The sequence below is a fragment of the Maniola jurtina genome, chromosome 15, assembly GCF_905333055.1.
Source record: "Maniola jurtina chromosome 15, ilManJurt1.1, whole genome shotgun sequence".
Taxonomy (NCBI): Eukaryota; Metazoa; Arthropoda; class Insecta; order Lepidoptera; family Nymphalidae; genus Maniola; species Maniola jurtina.
Window position 1 is genome coordinate 8,074,426 of NC_060043.1, and position 23,068 is coordinate 8,097,493.

Below are 23,068 nucleotides of genomic sequence, written 5' to 3' on the forward strand. Positions count from 1 at the left end.
GTCACTCGCTCCATATAAACGTAGTTCCAATTTCATTTGAATATTAAGCAACCAAAGTCCAGACATATTCTAGAAACTAATATCTATACCAACGTATATATACGTACGTTGAAATGTAGGTACCTGTCAGTGTTTCTGAGAGTAGATATCGTCCGCCTAGATTTAGGTTTTTGCAAATCCTGTGGGTATGCTTTTATATTACAGAATAGGATATATAGAATAGAAAATACTTAGGTTATATCCTTCAGGGATCCAAGCTTCTAGTATATCAAACGTCAAAATAAATTAGTTAACTGGATGGGCCGTGAAAAAGTAACAGCAGACAGACACACTTTCACATTATTTTACGAAGATTTGTCCGAATTCATTTAATGTATTATTTTAATTTTTCAGTTCAATTCAGCACCCAGACGTGAAAATGTATGGAAATTCCAATCTCACTTTCACCTTTTGTACAGTTCGAATTTGCATAAAGACCCAGTCGCGGTCCTTAGGGCCTCTTTTTCCGGTTTCCAATTTTGTGTCTGCATTCAAGATAGTAGGAAAACGCTGTAGTTGGTATTGGGTACCTATTCTTTTCAATTTATTTAATTTTTAAGTGTAAGTATGTATGTATGTATATTTATTAACTGAAAAAAAAATATACAGAGGGTTTTTCTTACATTCAGCGCCACAAAATCCACAGTTGGTTTAACTGGGCACTGAGTTAAGCTATACAATAAAAATTAAAGTATAGAAACCAAGATGATGACAAATTGGTAAGGCGGTACATAGTACTTAATCTAGTGGGAAGGTAGGCCTACGAACTTTAAAAAAATATTTTGATTATATTAGAAATATTTTTACAAAAGGGACTAGATGCTTTTATAAGCATCTAGTCCCTTTTGTATATTATTTTAAGTAATTGGTCATGTTCTCTTGTTTGATAAGATCTTTTATTCTTTTTTGAATTAATAACTTTTAAATTTTAAAACTAATCTTTAAAATATCGTTTAGGTCATTTAGGATTTCCAAACAAGAAAGTAAGCTAGTTTGAAGCTATTTCTTTCCTTGATCCATTAGAATAAAGCTTAAAGTCCTAAGAAACCTATCGTCGTACCGTCGTACCTATTTAGGTAGGTTATACAAATTATATATTTTATTTTCGGTGATGATTGCTTTCGGCTGAGATGAAGGAATAAATAAAATTCTGTACTGATTACTCCGGAGCCACGCCATTAGTTCGTTCATAAGCCGAAGTGGGTCAAGCCTCCTTATTTATTAGGCTGAGCGCAGGTGAGGATTAGTGTGTTTTACGTTGCCCCAGGCATTTTATAACAAATTGCCGCCATGAGACCAATACGACAAGCAACACTGTTAACGAGAAATACCTGAGTAGCGAAGGAAATTTCGGGAAAAGAAATATTGGTTCGTATTTTGCTCTTGACAATTTAGAAAAGGTATGCATTTTAGCTATTTCCAAATTACTATAAGTATTTTATGGGCAGTGGCTACAAACCATAGAGCGTTCTTCATCATCACATCATCACCTCAACCCATCACCGGCCCACTATTAAACACGAATCTCCTCTTAAAATGAGAAGGGCTTATGCCACCACCCTCGCCAAGTACGGACAGACAAACCGCCGAGAACATAATGGAGAACTGATGATGAATTTGCGGAGTTATGTGCGTTTTAAGAATTTAAATATCACTTTCTTAGCAGTGAAGGAAAACATCGTGAGGAAGCCTGCATACCTGAAAGTTCTCCAAAATGTTCTCAAAGGTGTATGAATTCTGCCAATCCGCACTTAGAGAACTGTAGCACGAAGAGAATTGTAAATAACCTGATGAATAAGAAGATGATGATGATGATGATTCAGCCGGAGAATGTATTTTCCACAATATGCCTAGCTATTTTATTTCTCGTTCAAAGTCTACTTCATTAATTTTATCGAGCAAGAGAAGTCCTCTGTAGGTCAGCGACAGCAGATTGCAATGAATGTGGATCATTGATTTCCCGAGAGGATTGTCAAACCAGACGTGCCTTATTTAAATACTAAAGCCATGGAAGCAAATCGACTATTTCACCTCGACCAATTTCCCTACAAAACATAAAAAATGGACGCTAATATCTCTTTTCAAAATTATTTTGCTGCCAAGTTTTGTGGCTTTGGTTTCATCCTTTGTGGTTAAGCAGTGTTAGTACAAAGAATAAAATTCCAGATAGGCATGAAAGCTCATACAGTTAGATTCTAAAATGTGATGACAAATTAGTATGCTTATGTGCATGACACAATAGGCGTAGTGACAGAGCCTATTATAGTTTAAATTGGTAGCGTGCACTGAAAAGAGTCTTTCAATGTAAAATTCATGTTCTGTCCTTTTTTAGCAATATTAAAAGGAGAAGGATGCAGATACTCTAAATTTAGCTTAGCGAAAAACAACAGAATCGGTGCCATTGACGCTGATTCTGTTGTTTACGCGCCTTTTAGCACTTTCGAGCGTGCTCCAAAAAATGGTGGCCTGTTATGAGAGTTGTGTTAGCTGTCCACTCTTACGTCTATTACTTATATTATAGGTCACACCAGATCCACATAACTCATGTTATTATAATGTTTATCCCAAGCTATAGGTTGACCTTTTAGTCTAAGTTCGTTACACGGGTACCTATGAGTATGCAAAATCAACTTAGTGTATTATGCACACCTTTATTAATGAAGTCGGTTAAATTTGGGTCCTTAGGAAAATATCATCCTGAACAAACATATGACCCTAAACAATTTGCATTATTATTCAGGAAGCAATACAAATTTAAACAATAACCGGAATAACCAATTGAAAATTTAAATCTAGCCAAGTTAGAATAGGATAGGGTAGGCATTAGGCAAAGGTAAAGGTATGCAAAAGTTATACTCAGTACCCTAGGTAATATTAAACATAACGAACTTAATTTTATTGGTAGTCCATTTATCATTATTGTCGTAATATCTATGTGATTTTTAGGGTTCCGTACCTCAAAAGGAAAAACGGAACCCTTATAGGATTACTTTGTTGTCTGTCTGTCTGTTTGTCCGTCCGTTCAACCGTCCGTCTGTCGTGTCTGTCAAAACCTATGGGGTACTTCCCGTTGACCTAGAAATATGAAAGGCAGGTAGGTAGGTCTTATAGCACAAGTAAAGGTATAAATCCAAAAACCGTGAATTTGTGGTTACATCATTAAAAAAAATTAAAATGTGTCTAAATTTTCAAAGTAAGATAACTATACCAAGTGAGGTATCATATGAAAGAACTTTACATGTACATTCTAAAAGAGATTTTCATTTATTTTTATGCATAATAGTTTTTGATTTATCGTGCAAAATGTCGAAAAAAATATGCAAGTAAGGAACTCTCGATGCGCGAGTCCGACTTGCACTTGACCGTTTTTTTTTTCGTATATTTAATTTTATTTGTAAGTTTGTGTGTGCAAAAATGTTTTGCGGTACAAACTTTTTATATGGGCGTACAAAAATAAATCCATCTTGAAAAAGACAAAGGACAAAACGTCAGAAAAGCCGTGGTCTAATAAAAAGTTTCCCGACAACCAAGTAGAGATACTCGTATCTACTTTGTTATTTACGTTTCTTCCCTCACTATAATCCCTTTCTTTTTCACTGCTAAAGAAGGTAAGCCTTTCTTATCAGTATCACAGTCCAAAGTTTTACTTTAGTTTCTGGTTTCATTACACGTAAGCCTATCTAATGCCTGTAGACGTGACACAATCAGGGGTTTCGGGAAAGTATTAGTCAAGTTCTTTTTTAAGCCGGACCAAAAAGGGGTGCATACATTTGGGACAGCTGTGTATGGAGGGCGCTATGGCCCATTTGCTACTGCGATTTCGATCTACGATTAAGTTATATAGGTCGGATTAATAGAGTTGGTAATGGGTTATGTGGTACTTCGTTTGTTATTTTAATTTATAATTTAGCAATATTACAAGTGTAAATTAAAAAAAATTTAATACCCCCAACAAGTGAAGGCTACAGTAACTAGAAAAGAGCTGATAACTTTCAAACGGCTGAACCGATTTTCTTGGATTAGGTATAGCTAAGAACACTCTCGATCAAGCCACCTTTCTAACAAAACAAACTAAATTAAAATTAGTTTAGGAGCTACGATGCCACAGACAGATACACAGATACACACGTCAAACTTATAACACCCCTCTTTTTGGGTCGGGGGTTCAAAAGACACAGTTTGACAGTTTTAAATTTAATTTAGATCATTTCAATTTAATTTAATTTATAATTTAGCATAATTAAATAGAAAAAGATGCACATACTCTAAATTTAGTTTAGAGAACAACAGAATCGGCCCTAGTATTAATATAAAAGTAGTGAATTGTTTATCGTTTAGTCTTGGAATATGTAGATTTTGTATGTAAATACATGTAATTAAAGGCTAGACGCACGTGATTAGTCGAAGTAAATCCAACCGACCGTTGACCCTCATTCTTGTCGCTTCGCGAGCATCAGAGATCCTTTGAGAAAGGATCTCGAACGGGTTAGAAACTTTACTTCGACTAATCTATAATAGTACGCGACTGGTTTAAAATTTCAACCGGGGAGGAAACGCCTTGCACATCGCTAACCCGATGTGGGTGACTGCGGGGGACGTGCGGGTGTACGGGGCGTCCCCCCCCCCCCCTCATACCCCGATTGTCATCTCAACCTGTCGCGGACTATAAGTAGTTGTTAGTTAGTTTTATCTATACCTGATGGATATCACTCACGATAGTTTAGACGCTAAAGTAGATTGTAGTTTAAGTTCTCTAAAATGCGTAACTAACTAACTTTACTTAATAATCTAAATTAACTTAAATAACTTTCGCTCTTTTTATCTTCAACGTCATAAGTACGTCTTGGTAATTTGGTTAACTGGGTGATTTAAAAAAAAATACTGTAGGAAATAATGACGCGATGAGTACCTAGGTATACACTGAAACTCAGTCATTAATAATAATAGATAATTATTACTGGCCTGACCACCTTGCTAGGGTGGCGGTTAGCAGGATAATAAAGAATTCAGGAGGAGGACCGTGTTTGTTGGCACGCTCTCCAAATCTCCATAAGTGCACGCATGTCAATTTCAGACTAATAGTACCTGTACCTGTAGTATACTGTACCTATCTACAGCTGATGGATGCACACATCTTTATTTTCCCGCAAACACGCAAATGTAAAAATTCATGCAGTAGAGTTGTGTCTTATACCATAGGGCTTGATTATTTTTGTTTCCGCTTTCTTATTCTATTCAAGAATATGGTGAAGGATACGAATCGAGAGAAAAGAAATATAAATATTTACTGTACAGGTGATATAAAACCGCTCGAGGATATTGGGGGGATAAATTGATTGTGCAGGGTCGGTTTTCCATTTAGATATGGAAATTTCCGGGATTGTGTGCGAAAATACTTTGATTTTATCTCTTTGAACAAATCTATATCTATAAGTTTTCTCGAGAGTTTCATTTAGCCGAAACGAAAATACATGAAAATACGGATTTTGAAAATTATTACCAATGCGGCATTCCGATATGCTTGTTTGTTAGATATTTCCATGATCCATGGTATACCATAAGGAGGAGGTTAGTTGGCTACGGGTCACGGGTCACAGGTTACGGGTCATGGAATCCTCGTGGAATCTTCTTAATTTTTTCTTCGTAGACACACAACGTAGATTGCCGCGCAGAAGAAATTAGAAAAAATGAAAAAAAAAAAAAAATAGTTCCGCAACATGCGGTAGGCATCTTAGCACAGTTTTACGATCTAATAAAACTGTGATCGTAGGCTTACAGCTAAGTGGGATATAAAGTATTTCAACATACCTTCGGTAAAGCAAGGAAGTTCTGCATCCACATGAAACAAAAGAAAATAGCCTCGACTCAGCATATCCTGATGCAGGTTTTAAGAAACCTGAGCTCTGCTTTTCTATCGGGACCCATAAAAATTTATATGTAAAAAAAGTAAATACGTATGTTAAATACATATTATGTGAAGACTTAAAACTAGGACACATGATTCACATTAATTGTAGAGCACTACAATTCCACTATGTGTTTCTTTTATTCTGTCTTACTCATCACCGATGTCGAATTACGAGTATATAGGTACGTCATATATTCATATCTAATGTGTCATTGGACGGGACCAACTTTCAAAACGACGACGCATAAGTGGTTTTTAGTAAAACTTTTCCTATCTCAGGTCTCATCACACTTTACATTACATTACACTAATATTATAAAGGAGAAAGTTTGTATGTGTGTGTGTGTGTGTGTGTGTGTGTGTGTGTGTGTGTATGTTTGTTACTCCTTCACGCAAAAACTACTGGACGGATTGGGCTGAAATTTAGAATAGAGATAGATTATATACCCTGGATTAGCACATAGGCTACTTTTTATCCCGGAAAATCAAAGAGTTCCCACGGGAATTTAAAAAACCTACATCCACGCGAACGAAGTTGTGGGCATCAGCTAGTTTAATATAATTTTACGGTTAATTTTTAATCAGCAAGTGTCCATTAACTTGATTAATTTCCGCTATTGCGAATAATCCCGTTATCTAATACTTGAAGTATGTAACCGGATAGTATGAGCCCGTAATTAACGTTGTCACAATACAGTCGTATCACGACAATAAACCTGGATGCTATTATAACAGTGACTGATAATGTCAATGTTGATGAATGGTAAATTCCACTCAAATATCGATCATCCTACCCTTAGGGTGTGCACAAACGAGCAACTCGCTACCACGTGGCCAGCGACAAGTTGGAAATTAAACAGTTTCAAGGACCTACTGATATAAAAGATATAAAAAGACTGCTCTCGTACGGCACTTGAGACCGTGGTTTATTACAAACGCTGTAGGGCCTGTCCGGCGTGACGCTGAACGCGAACGACCAAAAATGCTTATTATGGAAGTGCCCAAAAATGATCTTTCGAAAGAAATTACGCGAGAAATATCACTTTAGTGCATTCCTACAATAAGCATTACACGCCAGCGTCCACGCCAAGCACGGTCTACGGCGGCGTTTGTAACAGGAGCACCAATACGGGCGAGTGAGAGCACCACTCGCTGGGATCAGCGCGACGTAGGGCTTTCGTGAGTGGCTCGTTTGCGCCAAGTCTTATCCGTCAAGTTAAACATCAGTTCTAGTTGTTGTAGCAGTTGACGATACCATGCTGAAAAGCTTCAAAATCTGTCTAGCAAAAAAAAAAAACGCTATCATTTTAATTTTTAGTAGACCACATATAAGTAAACAGTTGTTTTCTAGGAAAGACGTGTGAGTTGAATTTTGTGCTTGGTCAATCCACCAAAACAGATATAGTGAAAGAAACAAGTTTTAATAGTTTCAGTAATTATTTTAAGCCATTTTGGGATACATTTCAGTTTTGCATTTTTAACACGTTTCTATTGTAGTACCTACAGTGAATCAAAGTTAAGATGAAATTCTTGAAAATGAAATTTGAACCAAAACTTCGGTAATTAGAATTATATGAAAATGAATGTATTCCTTAATTAGACGAACGCTAGAAGTTTGTTTCTATATCTTCTCGGAGTGTCAAAATAAACTGAACTAAGCTTGTTTACTTTTACACCAAGATGTTTATATGAAACTTTGCAAATACGCTGCCTAGGAGATCTTTACTTAGTAGGTACGGCTTAAAACGGCTCGATAACGTTATTAAAATTTAAACATCGAAGAAGAAAGTTAGAGTTAAATATTCAAATTACTTATTCAGTACGTATTATCTCCCAATTTTTTGACTTACATTGCTTCCGCTTGAGCTCTTGCTATATAATGCATAAACAAACATGACCTTCAAACTAGGGGGTTTTAGTTAATTTTACCCTGGAGTTTTATCGTTTCAAAACTCGAAATCTAGCTGTCAAGATGCGCAAACACGTCACACTAAGCCTAATGAATACACTTTAACAGAGCTCTCTCCGTCACTCGTTTCATACAATCGTAGTTCCAATTTCATTTGCTTATTAAGCAACCAAAGTCCATGAAATTTTGCAGACATATTCTAGAAACTAATATCTGTGCCTGTGGTGTTTTAGATTTTTCTAAAAATATGTAGTTTTAAAATTACAGGGGCTCAAAGATTTGTATGAAAATTTTTAAGACCGCGTATCTTTGAAACCGAATATTTTAACAGAAATCTGGAAAACCACAGACATAGATATTAGTTTCTAGAATATGTCTGCAAAATTTCATGGACTTTGGTTGCTTAATATTCAAATGAAATTGGAACTACGATTGTATGAAACGAGTGACGGAGAGAGCCCTCTTAACAGAATATGCTGTCGAGAAACTTTGTTCGTTTGATACAGCAGCTGTCGACAGGTAGATTTTGGGCATGAATATAATGTTTATGCATTATGTAAAGCGTTTTATCAGTCCCGTAACAATAGATGGTATCTGTATAACTTTGTTTTGGCAGAGAAGCGATTAAGTGGTTCAGTGCAAAACGTCGTTGAGACCGGTAAGGGTCATGGACCATGGTATGTACTCGTACTAACAGTCACAACTCTTCAAGTTTTAATTAATTTTTACTTATACTCCCTATTGCATCATAGTTAACATCAAGTGAGATTGTTGTCATGCTTAGAATTTCCTAATATAAAAGGGACATACTACTCAATTACTGACTAATCACGAAATATCAGGAACTAAAAAGCCTACAAACTTATTTGGAAAGTAGTTTGCTTTGACAGGGCAACCTTTTCTTAACTAATGCCTAATTAGTTAAGAAAAGGTTTCAAGGAAATCCACTCCTAAGGGCGTGAAAGGGGGTTGGATGTTTATATGAAAGTCCTGTTTTTGAAGTTAGAGACATGAAAATCGGCATTTAGTTTTAGGTAATGAAAACCTGTACAAAGCTATTTTATTTTTAACGCATGTACGGATGGAAGGATGGACGGACGGACGGACAGCGGAAGCTGTAATAGCACAGTAATTGTAGTAATAGCACAGTTTTACGATGTACGTAATAGGGTCCCGTTGGCACCGTTCGGGTACGGAACCCTAATAAAAACTGCATCCAAGCTAATACAGTCCGCCGTTTCTAAGTTTTTTATCCGACGAAGTCGAAAGTGTGAAGTATTGTCTGATTTTTGTGGGACGACGCAGAAGAAAAATGAAATCTTGTGTACTGATTTGAGCGATTTCTATTGGACCGATTATTTTATCGGTACTTTTTCATAATTATTATTAAAATAAGTCGACGTGTTCGATATTTTCTAGGTGCAAAATTATTATTTCTAAAAGAATAGGCAAATGCGCAATAAAAATATTAATAAATCTGAATTTGCAGGCGTACGTTGAGTGCTCTCTGAAAATAAATCATGTAATAACAGAGAGTGTGAGCGCGGCACCCCTTCTAAAAAATAGAACAGTAGGTACCTGCCGCCTGCGGTGTGGAGCTTAGATTAGATTTCATTCTACTTTTATGAAATACGACCGAAGTAAGAAGAAATCTTGAAATTTTTTATATTTTCCGCTATCAAAATCTCTTAAAATTCTAGATTTTATTCAAAGAATATTTACACATACTACATACAACTAGCGAATACCCAGCGTGTACTTTACTGTGTACTACGCTAAAAAAATGTGCCTAATGCACTGTTTTAGTGGTCTAAAACCATCTTCACATAAGGCACATCGTTTGGATTGTTTCTAAGTCTATAACGGAAATAGATAGAAAATAGAAACATTTTTTGTGTTTTATACATTAGAAATGATGGCGCGTGACAAATATTAATAAACATGTGGTGTGGACGCAATCTGGATTCCTCCTTTGAAACTGACGCTATGATGTGCCACGTTAAGATAATTATTATTATAACGCGTAGACTTAGCTTTTTAAAAATTCCATTGCAATTTCTCAAGTACTTTTCTGTAGGTACCTTACCTACGTTATCTATACATATACATAGTTAGGTATAAAAGCTGTTGTTATTTGAATTACTTTGAAATTAAACAATAATTCTAGCTGCTATTCCTGCAGGTCTTATACCTACAAATATTAATAAACCCTAGTAGACTTAGGATTAAATAAAGACCAATTACGTAAAGTGTAACGAACTGTTTGCAAGCGTAGGAACATGGGCGGCCGCTAAACTACACCCATAATACCAATACAAACAACAGTGGAATGCTTGTTTTACAGAATTTACTACAAACTTTGTTCTAATTTAAATTGTTTTGCGTCTGAGAGCATTCTGGCTATAGTATGCGGAATATTACTAGAGCTGGTCTCTTAATTACAAGCGCTAATAAACTTTAGACATATTAAGTACTAGAGGATGCCCGCAACTTCGTCCGCGTGGATGTAGGTTTTTGAAGATCCCGTGGGAACTGTTTGGTTTTCCGGGATAAAAGTTGTCTATGTCAATAACATGGACTTCGCTACCCTGGTACAAAATTTCAAACAAATCGGTTGAGCGGATGGGTTTTAGGAATCCCGTGGGAACTCTTTGATTTGCCTATGTCCATCCCCGGGATATAAGCTAAAGTTGTACCAAATTTCGTCAGAATCGGTTAAACTTTTGGGCCGTGAAAAGGTAGCATACAGACAGACAGACAGACACGCTTTCACATTTATAATATTAGTATGGAGTATGAATAAGATTGAGCACTACTATAATGCATAAATAGAAATCCATATCTAATATTATGCCTACTTACCTAAATGGGAAAGTAAGCCTCTCTATCTGTCTATCTGCTGGCTTTTCACAGCCCGTCTATTAACGTATATAACTTAGTACAAGAATAGCTTGCATCTCGAGGACATAGGCTAATTTTTGTCACAGAAGATCTAAGATTTCCGACGTTTAGTGAAAATCTATATCCACGTGGACTAAATCGCGATCATCATGAAGTGGTGCGAATAAAAAACAAAAACCTGCAGAAATAGATAACGCAGTCATAATATTTTATTATTTCTGAAAGAATAGGTAATGAATTATTTCGTACGAAAACTTAATCATATTTGTGCCTACAAAAGTTAGTGTTATACATTTCATAACAAGTACTCCCACACTTGGCAAACCACCGGGTCTACAGAATGCACTCGCATGGCGCCTTGTCTTATGACATGCCTTATCTCTGCTTCATTTTGAGATATTTTGGGTTGTAAAAGACATGAATTATAAAAATCCTACTTGGGTAACTGCTAATTCAAAAACTACACACATTACCGTGACAAATAGCAATAATGTTAATTGTAATCGAAAGTATGTAATCGAATGTAGGTATGTCACTGTGTTTTCGAAATTTTTACAATATAAATATCTTTTTAAAACAAAATTTAATTATAAGTTAGGCATAGTAAATTGGCCTTTATGCATTCGATTCATTTGTAACCGAACAATAATATTATTGTTATTACATACTAAGCTGTGTTAATGAGTTAACGTATGAAAATTAGTTTTAATTTATTCATGACTATGCATCAATAACTCAACACCTGTACTTATTGAAATTTTGTCGTATTTACCTACATCATACAATATGCCTTGCGATGTTAATATAATATTAAAGCCCTACTTAGTAGAGCAGGTTAATATTTAATTGCTTACTAGTTTTTCTATTAGCTTTTAATAATTTCATAAAATAAACACAAAATACGACTCAAAATCTTTACAAAAAGAAAGCAAAATAATGGCCAATAGAAAGAATAATTTTCCCGGCGCCAAGAGTCTTTTGCATTTTATGGTTTTAATAAAGCCTTTAAAAAAGAAAAACATGACCCGTTTTAAGGATATTTCCAAAATTAGGTCAAAACTTGTTGTCATTCCCTTTTACAACGGATTACAATGGATCTATGTAGTTTCCACATTAAGGCGTCAGAGGGCTCTCTCCGTCACTCGTTTCATACAGTCGTATTAGTTTCTAGAATATGTCTGCAAAATTTCATGGACTTTGGTTGCTTAATATTCAAATGAAATTGGAACTACGATTGTATGAAACGAGTGACGGAGAGAGCCCTGTTAAGCTGATCGCATAGGAAGAACTTGCAAGAAACTAAGTGCCACAACGCATTTTTCGTTTAATTTGTTTAAGATCGATTGCAATTTTTTTTTTGGGGTTTATGAATACCTACTACTATCACCATCTAGCAATCGGCATTTTTCACCAATCCACCTGTTTCGTATTTTAGGAGTACCGATAGGGGTTTTCTCTTTAACTTTATCTTGTTATTTTGGTACAGAACTCCAAAAAAATGAGTTTGGTTAAGACCAGGGACAAATGTAGCGGAAAATCAGGCATGGAATTCCACACACAGAATTCAATGCATGTCAGGGCGCACGGCAGTGCCTCCGCCAAGACGAGCTATACTATTAAACCTATAATAAAATTCATGGATCGCTCTGCGCCTGACTTATAATAATGCTCGTAGCGTGTGCATGAAATGCATAGTTCGGACGCGCAACGTATTCTTTAGAATTTGTTACTAAGTGTGTTACCTTGTAATTGCATGATATATTCCAGCAATGCAGACGGCATTGCATGTAACGTTTAGTTTGTACGCGGCATTAAAGGAGGTACTTATCTGCGCAAACGATACGCCGAAGAGGATAATCGCGCCCGAAATTGCGCGTTGAAATTCGAAATTTTCCACTAAACATTGCAATGTGCGATAAATTTCATAATTTCACCCAGTAAACAATTGAATCTCAGAATATAACGGTAATATTTCGGTGCTTATTATCTAAAGTTATTCCGGACAACACCTGTCGCTAACAAGCGGAGTTGGTGGCTTGAAGAATATTAAACTTCGCCGGTGCCGTAAACATAATATTAGTATTCAGGTGCTACGAAGGGGACTCAACGCATTAACCTTTAAAAAGGGGTCAACGCGTAAGAGTTTCAACCCCTGATATCTTATTCTAGACGACTATTTGTCGAAGGGTTCTATTCCTAACAAAGACTTACCTACTTCAAAATGTTCGTTTTAAAAGTGATTAGTAAGCATAATGGAAAAAGTGTTTAGGATATAGCAAGGTAACAATCTATCTAAAGGATTTCTTCATATTCTTGTACGACACATAATTAATATACAAAACCTTATTTCGTTTGATTTTACTTTACGAATTCGTTTTCCAAGTCTAGTTCGTTAAAAAATGTTAAATAGGTACAAGTAGTAGAGTTACTACCAATAGAGACTAAAAAACTGAACTGCAGCGGAACTGCGCGTCGCGGCAGCGCCGGCGCAAAGGTTCCGCTGCAGTTCAGTTCGAGTGCGTGGGCACCTTTAATCTTTCATACTACAATTTCGTCTTCTCCAATAAGAAACTAAAAATGGAATGTAACATAACTTTTCTAAGTAAATACTTAAATAAAATAGTTAACTTCATTGCAATATAAAACCGTCACGTAAATAATAACAATATAACTCTGTGACTTCCTGAAACCGTCTCTCTGCAAAGTACCGAACAACACAAATTACCCGACAAAGGTCTCGCGCTAATTAAGTACTTAATTCACTTAACATATTATTCGTTGTACCTTATTCCTGACTTGGGAAATGCTCTAACTTTGAGGTACTTTACTTTATTTAAAAACCGGCCAAGTGCGAGTCAGTCTCGCGCACCGAGAGTTCCGTACTCACGTATTTTTTCCGTCATTATGCACGATAAATTAAAAACTATTGTGCATAAAAATAAATAAAAATCTGTTTTAGAATCATTCATAATATGATACCCCACTTATGAAAAATATAAGAAGGGTTATGATGTGCATTCCAAAAAAAAATATAACCTTTGTAGGTTCACTCGTATGTCTGTCTGTCAGTGTCTCAGTAAATCTCTCAATATTGTGCGTAGCTACACATATTCATTTTACAGATCCTCCCAGTTTTTTTTTTTGTATCAATTGTAGCAGTTGCCTGCAATATTTTTCTCGTTGAATATAAATGTAATATAATAATATATAATCTTTCCTTAAATTTTTTTACGTGGTAGTAAATCCAAACTAAAAACAAAAAAGCTTAGTAACCATAGGACATGGAAAAATCAGGCCACTTGAACAAAACCCTGTTCCGATTTTCAGCTATATTTGATACTAGCCACAAGTAAGAAATAAAAACCATTACAGGCAATAATTAATTTAAAACACAATAGTACTGATTCTGATGACAATATATTTTAGAGTTACTTCATCTTTTTCTAACCAATGAACTAAGAAAAGGACAGCCAAATGTAACTTAATTTAAATCTGTCACATCCGTGCCTTTAAGTGCCAATCTTGAGCACAGTGCTTACATTTGTAAACTAGCACTAATTTTCATAATTTTTATTGCGATTAGAAATTCTAAATTTACTAAGACATCAGAATTGACACAATTTCATATTAGTATACTTGGGTTAAAGTTACGCTATTCATTTACTATGTCACAATAACATAAGTGTAACCTTCCGAAACGAGTTCCGTTCTCTTGTAACTATTAGAGAACCAACGTTTCTATGCGAATTTTACAAGATGGAGGTAAAGTTTTGTCATTTCAAACTATTAAAGTATTTACCCACCCCTCTCATTGTTCCTTGTTAGTAACATCATGCACGTTTCGTATGCGAGTGACGTCGAATTAAACTTTGTTTTCTAAGTGAAGCAGGTACGTGAATTTACGTGATAGTAACTAAGATAAACTTTATTTATTTGACTTATAATAAATAATCTCTGCAATTTTTTTTTTTAATAGTTGAGTCGGCTTTGCATCATGAGTGTCATTAAAACCGGAAATTGAGTCGTGTCGCCGTTTCATACGTTTACTATTATTTTTTTAATTCAGGTAATAGCTAGCCATTGACTGCAACCTCATCTGGTGGTAAGTGATGATGCAGTCTAAAATGGAATCGGGCTAATCTGTGAGGGTGTGGCAGTTTTCATTAAATCATATTAATAATATACTAGGCAGCCCGCCCCGGCTTCGCACGGGTGCAATGGCGATACTAATGTGTTGTCAGTGTGATATTTATTATATTTCAAAAGAATAAGACATTTTCGATGAGAGCTCTCAGTCTGCTTAATTTCTTCCGACTTCTTGAACAAATATCGTCGTATTTCAAGTCAACGTCAAGACAAATGCGTATAAACTATGCGTATATACTATGCGTATATACCTATACGTAAAAACCTTTCTATCAATTGAATCATTCTATCTATTTCTAAAAACCGCATTAAAATCGGTTGCGTAGTTTAAAAGATCTAAGCGTACATTGGGACAGACGGCGGGAAGCGACTTTGTTTTAACCGACTTCTTATACTATGTACTTAGAGATGTATGTATTTTACATGCGTTGTATATTAAAAAGTCTTTGATGTTTATTTTTAGAGAAAATAATATTTAATATTAGAAACCGCTAATCACTTCACTCTCCTTTCATCGACGGTTAAATTCTAATATTTCAAAAGGCTTTACATAAACCAGCATAACGCTGCCGGGCTGAATAAAAAATTAATTTATCACCATCTATTATGCTATCTAAATATTATATAAAATATTATATAATATTATATATAAAACAAATAGATGACTAACTGACTGATCTATTAACGCACAGTACTGGACGGTAGCACTGGAGCTAGTTAATTATTATTATTAATATTATAAATACGAAAATGTGTCTGTCTGTCTGCTACGTTTTCATGTTAAGCCGATTTTGTTTTGGGTGCTGAGTTAGCTTTATTCCAGAAACGGACTTAGGTTACAACTTTTCTTGGAAAATCAAAGAGTTATCGCGAATTTTTCAAAAACTGACAAGATTGTAAAAGAATCTTTATAGAGATAGTTGACATCCCCGAGAAAAAAAAGAACCTTGCCATAGTCTATGTATTAATCCTTTTGATATTATATCACAATTAATAGACACAGGGTGTGCTTGACATGGCTTTAATTAAACTAGCCCAATACCTATCACTTACAGTAATTTTGACTCGAAATATTACATAACGTTGCTGTCAGCTGGAAACATCAATCGTCGCCGAGCGACGTTGACAAGGTTCCCTGGAAATAAACCATTTTCATACATCACAGATAAAATATTATATTTTATTGAACATCTGCAACTCCGCGAAAGGTCTGGGTTTAGAGTTCTGGGTTCCCCCTTAATATTTACGAGATGGCTACCTATAGGTACACACTTATTATACCTATCAAGTTTGTGGCGCGATCAAGGCATTTGTTTTTGTTTGGTTAGTTTTTCAAGCAGACTGTGGTACTCAGAACTTACTAGAAGATATTAGAGTACAGATTTGTAGAGTGACAACGACAAATGTATGCTACTCTTTATCCCTGAAAAATTCAAAAGTACCTACCCACGAGATTTTTAAAAACTAACTACCCAACTAACTAATTAGCAATTATTATTAATATTATAAATGCGTAAGTATTGTATTGTATTTATTTATTCTTCGATTTAAACTTATAAAAGCGCTTACGAAAGTGTGTTTATTTGTTAGTGTATTGGTTGGTCCTTCAATCATGTTGCAACGGATCGACGTGATTGTTTGCATTGGTATAGTCAAAGACCTGGAAAATGACATAGGCTACTTTTTATCCCGGAAAATCGAAGAGTTCCCACGAGAATTTTAAAAACCCAAATCCACGTGGACGAAGTTGCGAGCACTAGCTAGTTATTCATACTTAAAGCCACCCATAGAAAGTCTGGGTGATTGAACTAGTAAAGAAAAGGTACATGCTTTTAAGATATTAAAAATTCCGATTCCTATGTCTCAGTCGAGTCGAGGTAATGTTCTTACATAATATTTACTTTCGAATGCGAGGAAAAATGCTTTGTACGAAACTGTCACTCGCGTATCGTATCCCCGCGGGTGTTATATTATTTTTTTGAAATGATATTGCCTATATAAAAATGGTGATCGCTGATCGCACATTCCGAGTGAACCGCCGCCGCTAACGCCGTCCGTACCACAATGCACGAATTTTTCAGTACTGAAAATATGAATAAGATCCGGAGCGCGATTCGTACGCTGCGCTTTTCTTTGGCACCAAAGAAATGAAGAATGATTCTGTCATCAGCATGCATTTCCCCTGATTCTCTATGCCGATAAAGACCAATGCACACAGGAGCATTGGAGTGGAGGCGAGTCTCGAGTTTTTGCTAACATCTTTAAATAAAGCTTAGTTTGAATAAGTAGTTATTAAGAAAGACGGCGCCTTGGCTTTATTCCATTCTACCAGTGTGCGTTGCGCATTACTCTCATTTGCATGACTATCTTTCTGTTAGACCAGCCTTTCTCCACGATTTTATCAAGTGGAAGTGGATTCCGTCGTTGACATTGGTCAAAATTCTTTTTAGACTTAAGATCTCGGAGCCTCACAATAAGAACTGAGGGGGGGGGGGGGGGGGGGTTTGAGGGTAGAAACCCTACATAACCTAATGTCTTTCCTAGAACGTCGGATATCTGTAAAAGATTTCCCCCTCCCGTAAATAAAAAACAAAGTGTACTTAGTCTACGTTACAGAGAGAAACTCAGTCGTACCACAGAATTAATATAATAGTATAGTTCTACGGTCGTGCATGCACGAAATTCAAGTTTCTAAATCTAGCGTTATGAGCTGTATAAGCGTTATAAGTCAGTTTCTCTTGTAAAATTTTATGTAGATTTAGCCACCTTTAATAGTATAATGTCATCAACTGAGGTGCGGTTCACGTAATATGCGATCAGCTTTACACAGAAGAAATAAAGGAAGTGTCTTTTGTTTGTGGAAAATCGTAATAATGGATGCTATTCACCTGTCATCGGTCCCCGCTCCTCTTTAATATCCTGTTGCTTGTTTATTTTGAAATCCATTGAGCTCACCTGAGGCCTGTTTCCTTAGTATGAGCTTATACATCTCGAAAACGTTGATAGATTTTTATTTCCAAAATAGAAATTGATAGAATTTTTATTCAAACTTGTGCAACTAATTTTAATAACCGTTAAATACATCTATCACTGGTTTGGAATGCCTTTCATATCGAAAAAAACCAGCAAGAAACTTGGCAGTTGCTCGTTTCAAAGATTCTATTTACAATATTATGTCATGTGTAAATGTAATGTTCGATTGTGTAATATGCTTTTTCAAGAGCATAATCTTAATAGATATTTTAAACTGTGTAAAGACGAGTATAATATTGATTGCGAGCTGAACTTTTTTACCTTAGCCCTGCTTTAAAGCTTTAGTTTGCCGATATCCGCTGGAGGTGCTAAGTACCTAGATGATGTAGATGGAAATATATTTTCTTTGCAAACTCGAGCTTTAAAACCGGGTTCAGGTAGATATAAAAGTTCAGCAGCACTACTTCTTTGCGAAATAAAATGTTAGCAAGGTAGAGATAATACGTCCAAAGGGAACGTTTTACAGACTTTAAAACAGTGCTTTAAAGTCCTACATTTTGTAGTCATATTATATACATTAAAAAAGTTGTTGTTTTTACTCTTACAATGTTTTGATATTCGGAATTCATTAACGTTGTCGAATTGTGCAAACTCGTACTAGAGGTGCTGTTTGAAGTAATATAAGATAGGTTCGGATATTGTTATGACGTGCCTTATCTTTTTCTGTGAATATGTGTGAATGAATTTATTTTAAATTTAAGAGAGCTTGACTAACAGAGAAATAGATTTTAATCAGAATGCCTGAATTCGATAACTTAGTCATTGTTTGATTCAATTTTCGGTACGGTATTGATGTGTTAGGTACCTAATACATGAAATATAAGTACAGCGAAATTTACGTTTAACCGATGTCATAAGATGCTGTATCTAAACCCGATCAGGGATAGGTATACGAAATACCATACCTCATCCAGTTAGCGCACTTCCATCTAAGACTGCATTATCACTTACCATCGGGTGAGATCGTAGTCAAGAGTTAACTTGTACGGGAATAAAAAAAAACGGAGTGAAAAAATAAACACTATAAATAGGTACAAATATTAATAGCACAGATTCGAGTCATAAGAACCCACTTAAACAACCACAAAGCATTCCGATTCCATTTCCGATTCCTGTCACACCGCCTCCATCACGAAGAGGTCGGCATAAAGGTAGAGCCACTTTACATGAGCATTCGGTAAGTATAAGTAACAGCCAAGCGTGAAGAGGGGTTCTTTAAGATTGACACATTTGGTCGCAGTACATAAAAATACTATTTAGAGAATTTTAGCAGGCATATTTTGAATAATTTGTCAATTGTCATGAATAACACCGACATCAGAACAAACCTGCTTATAGTCTGTCGACTGATTGCAGCTAAAACAACAGAAAAAAAAATTTGAATAAAGTATAACAAAATTACTAGGCTAGTTTCAGGCGATCAGTTTACTAGCTAATGCTAGCTTTAAAAATCTCGATGCGATTTCGGTGTTTAAGTTGTAGAGTATACCTACGTACAAAATCTTAATTTTATCGACCAAGAGCTCTTTGAGCTATATTATGTAAAAAGTTAATCAATTTCTCCATACACAGATAATTTAGATCTTTATGTAATCTTGTCCATTTATTTTGATTGAAGATAACTTTATACTTATTACTAGTTAGACCAAATCATTATATTTACTTATTATTTTGAATTTATTGTCTCTTATGGTCCCTTGTTAAAGGTTCAAAATACCAAATACAAAATAAGTACTTTACTAAGTATCACACTAATATTATAAAGGAGAAAGTTTGTATGTGTGTGTGTGTGTGTGTATGTTTGTTACTCCTTCACGCAAAAACTACTGGACGGATTGGGCTGAAATTTAGAATGGAGATAGATTATACCCTGGATTAGCACATAGGCTACTTTTTATCCCGGAAAATCATAGAGTTCCCACGGGATTCTTAAAAACCTACATCCACGCGAACGAAGTCGCGGGTATCAGCTAGTTTATACTAATTTTAAAACCCCCATCAATATTACTTGTGTAAACTACTAAATACACCGTCTTCAAAATATAAAACTGACCTAAAATTAACACTTAATTAACCTGTAATTACCTGAGGATTAACATACCTTTAATTAGTCACGGGATGTAGCTAACGACGGTCAAATTCTCTAAATAGAGAAGTGTTTCCGAAATGCTAATCATCATGACATTGCCGGCCCACTACTGAGAACGAATCTCTTCTCAGAATGAGACGGGTTTAGGCCAAAGTCTGCTACACTGGCCCAATGCGGATTGGCAGAAAAATAATATGATTTTTTAAGTTAATGTTTTATTTCATTTTTAATAACATATTTTTTTTAGAACCTCACTATTGATTACAATAGATAATAATATCGTTATTTACAATTTTTCTGTTACTTAAATCATATTTTTGCGATCGACTGGAAGCTTATCCAATTCCGCATCACGTAAAATCGATTTGAGTTCTCGTGCTAGGGTCAAAGGGATATTTACGAAGATAACTTCGATTTATTATCACCATATATCATGAAGCTCTTATCTTGCTAACTTTTGTGGCATTTCAGGTTATGGTGAACTTATTTAAAAGTAAGAAAACGTAAGGTATTTTGAAAACTTAGGTGTTTTCACTTTAACTTATTATAATTTATTATGACAACTTTTCAAATGACTAAAGAAGAGTTTTGATTAAAAAAAACTTGCCATGTATCCCATACAGGTTAGTCCGCATAATTTAAGCTTCATATTCACGCCTTCACTTACCACCACGTGAACCGCAATCTAGTGCTTGTCATCACCTACCTCACAGACAGAACGTCCTCTTCTGCTTTTAGCAAACTTCTATGGGTCGTATCGCTTGATATTGAGTGAAAAATACTCATAATATCTGTTAAATAATGTCCACAATTTTTTTTTGCATAAAACTATTAACAAAACTATGCAAATCTTGCACCTCAACTATGCAGTTCTTTACGTGAAAACATCTGTTACTGAAACTTAAGCCCAAGCTCCTAAGATTACAAGTAATGCTATTAGTCACATCCTGGCAAGAATATTCCAGAAACAAAACGCTCTTAGCAGTGTGGCGCGGTAATGTTCCCCGGCCCTTGAATTTTTCATTCCCCCGAGGCTCGACAACTAAGCATTACCGAAATTGCGTCATATTTCTTTTCTCAACACATTGTATGGTGGGAAATAGTAAAGGGGATCGCCCTTTACTAAATGTTTACGCGCTGGCCGACAAGGCGGTGATAATAATTATTTATTGCTAAATAATCTTTTTGTTCTGTGACTGTTAGACGAGTTTGATAATAATTATATAATTTAATACACTAAAGTTTGTTTGACTTGTCGATTGAGTTTGACCCAGTTAGCACATGCATTGTAAGTACCTACTCGTACATGACATAGCTACTAAGTGTGCACAATAGCATGAGATCTGGAATTCCCACCCACTACGGTGACGGTGCTAGTGACAAAGATCTGCCGTCCGTGAAGAACCGTCGAGAGATTAGGTACATGGTCCAACTCAGTCCCCATCACTACCCGCGCGGCTTGAAATCTCCAGGGCCGGGCAGGCTACAAACTAGTCGGGCATAGTCTAACAAATATTTTTATTCATAATGAATATCATTCAGGATAGTTTAAACCAGTGGCGTGCACATGATTCGAAGCTTGGGTAAGCAGTGCTTTTATGCCTGTATGAACTCCACGGCACTGGTTTAAACGCTAAAATAGTCCTGTTTATCATTATTATTATTTGCGCTGTCCATTGATTTCTGTATGAAGTAGATCTTCATATAGAAATCAATGGACAGCCGTAAGATAAATATGTGGACAGATGTATACATATATCGGCTTATAATATCTGTCTTGTGTGTAACAAGCTTTAGCCTGATCAAATAGCCTCGATAGCTCAACGGCTAAAGGAGCGGACTGAAAACCGAATGGTCGCCGGTTCAAATCCCGCCCGTTGCACTATTATCGTACCTACTCCTAGCACAAGCTTTACGCTTACTTGGAGGGGAAAGGGGAATATTAATTATCATGATAAACTTGGCTAATATTCTTTAAAAAAACCGCGTTGCTCTCAACACCATAATCCACAATGCAGAAACGCAAAAAACTTACGCAGGCTGTGCGAGTTCGACCACTAGAAGGTAAAGTTATCACGAAAAAAAGGGTTAAGACTGAAGACCCTTTAGTAATGAGGATTAATAGGTACCCAGAGAGAGAATGATATGAGAATTTTCTCTTCGAAATCCGGAATTCAAAGTCGGAGCGCATAAAAGTTATTCGTATCAGATTGATATATTGACAACAGTTTTGGGCGGAACGTGGAAGCTCTTGGTTATTGATGAACCGTTATTTATTACCGCCGCGCACTCCACCAGATGAGAAATGTGAATACACTTGGTATATAAACAACGTGTTTTCACATATTTGAATCTCTTTTCCCAATGTTATATTTGATACCTTGATACAGGTTTTTTTTTACCATAAAGCATCATTTACACTTACAGTGGCAGCTTTTATCTAGATCTAGCTTATAGGTTTATATAATAAGTAATTAGCTTAATCTTCTAAGTTACATAGTAGAGAGTTCACATATGAATGAATGAATGAACAAATACCTATACTTTTATTGTACACCACGAAATTAGTACAGAAAAACCGGCCAAGTGCGAGTCAGACTCGCGCACTGAGGGTTCCGTGCTCGGGTATTTTTTCCAACATTTTGCACGATAAATCAAAAACTATTATACATAAAAATAAATGAAAATCTGTTTTAGAATGTACAAGTAAAGTCCTTTGATATGATACCCCACATGGTATAGTTATCTTACTTTGAAAATTGAAACACATTTTAATTATTCTTTTAATGATGTAACCACAAATTGGCGGTTTTCAGATTTATTCCTGTATCTGTGCTATAAGACCTACCTGCCTTCCAAATTTCATGATTCTAGGACAACGGGAAGTACTCTATAGGTTTCTTGGGAGACAGACAGACAGACAACAAAGTGATCCTATAAGGGTTTTCCTTTTGAGGTACGGAACTCTAAAAACACAGGTAGGCAAGCGCGCTCCATCTTAGGCTGCATCATTACTTGGCAGCAAGTTTGATTGCAGCCGAGC

At 35.7% G+C, this 23,068-nt stretch overlaps 1 long non-coding RNA gene across 1 annotated transcript; it reads left to right on the forward strand.

Moving 5' to 3' along the window:
* The first annotated feature begins 476 nt into the window (after nt 1–476).
* LOC123872694 lies at nt 477–16,269 on the forward strand. The gene is made up of 4 exons (XR_006797515.1): nt 477–486; nt 2,294–2,457; nt 7,359–7,364; nt 16,258–16,269. It is a non-coding gene; the product is annotated as an uncharacterized LOC123872694 (long non-coding RNA).
* The last annotated feature ends 6,799 nt before the right edge of the window (nt 16,270–23,068 follow it).